Source organism: Nanorana parkeri, unplaced genomic scaffold (assembly GCF_000935625.1).
Source record: "Nanorana parkeri isolate BGI_ZX_2015 unplaced genomic scaffold, ASM93562v1 scaffold163, whole genome shotgun sequence".
NCBI lineage: Eukaryota > Metazoa > Chordata > Amphibia > Anura > Dicroglossidae > Nanorana > Nanorana parkeri.
In genome coordinates, this window is record NW_017306431.1 from 119,840 (window position 1) to 121,036 (window position 1,197).

A 1,197-nucleotide genomic window follows, 5' to 3' on the forward strand; every position below is an offset into this window, starting at 1 on the left:
GGAATACAACAGACAACACACACTACCAGTGGGATGCTGTAATAATACAATATACACAGCAGTGACACTATAGGGAAAATACTAATAGGCGTGATGTAATAATATCATAAGTGACACACAGGCACATGAGGAGAAGATAATATACACAGCAGTGACACTAAGAGGAGAGATGTCATAGACACACACAATGTGGGAGATACAAGGCAGGATAGAATAATACAATATACACAACGAGGGATCGGATAATAAATGTGATGTAATAACATAATATTACGCACACACTGTGGGGGAGGGGAGGAGACACAAAATAACACACACTGGGGACACTACGGGAATAGAATATTTACACAAACACTTATAAATGTGTTCTTGCAAGATGATAAATTGTCATATAACACACAGTACGGGGGATAGAAGAGGTATAATGTCATATAACACACAGTACAGAGGATAGAAGAGGTATAATGTCATATAACACACAGTACGGGGGATAGAAGGGGTATAATGTCATATAACACACAGCACGGAGGATAGAAGAGGTAGAATGTCATATAACACACAGTACGGAGGATAGAAGAGGTTGAATGTCATATAACACACAGCACGGAGGATAGAAGAGGTTGAATGTCATATAACACACAGTACGGAGGATAGAAGGGGTATAATGTCATATAACACACAGTACGGAGGATAGAAGGGGTATAATGTCATATAACACACAGTACGGAGGATAGAAGGGGTATAATGTCATATAACACACAGTACGGGGGATAGAAGGGGTATAATGTCATATAACACACAGTACAGAGGATAGAAGAGGTATGTCATATAACACACAGTACGGGGGATAGAAGAGGTTGAATGTCATATAACACACAGTACGGGGGATAGAAGGGGTATAATGTCATATAATACACAGTACGGGGGATAGAAGGGGTATAATGTCACATAGCGCTGACGTATAATGTCATATAACATACAGTCTGGGGGTATATTATAAACACACAGGGGGTGATGATATAACACACTCGCAGTGACACACACACACACCGGAATAATGTGCACGGTCAGACACAATGCAATGTACAGAACTCTGAACGCACACGGGGGGGAATGGGAGATCAGATCCTCTTACCTTGGAGCGCTTTCCCGGTGTCCGGCCGGTGCAGTTTCGGGCAGAGCTGGGTCATGGACCGG

The 1,197-nt window shown here is 42.1% G+C and overlaps 1 protein-coding gene across 7 annotated transcripts in view; it reads right to left on the reverse strand.

Moving 5' to 3' along the window:
* PPFIA1 (PTPRF interacting protein alpha 1) overlaps positions 1–1,197 on the reverse strand; it is a 108,711-nt gene extending 107,514 nt beyond the window's left edge. For all 7 annotated transcript variants that reach the window (XM_018554538.1, XM_018554536.1, XM_018554532.1 and 4 more), the window contains exon 1: positions 1,136–1,197. The gene's annotated coding sequence lies outside the window, so the exon portion shown is untranslated. The remainder of the gene's footprint in view (positions 1–1,135) is intronic.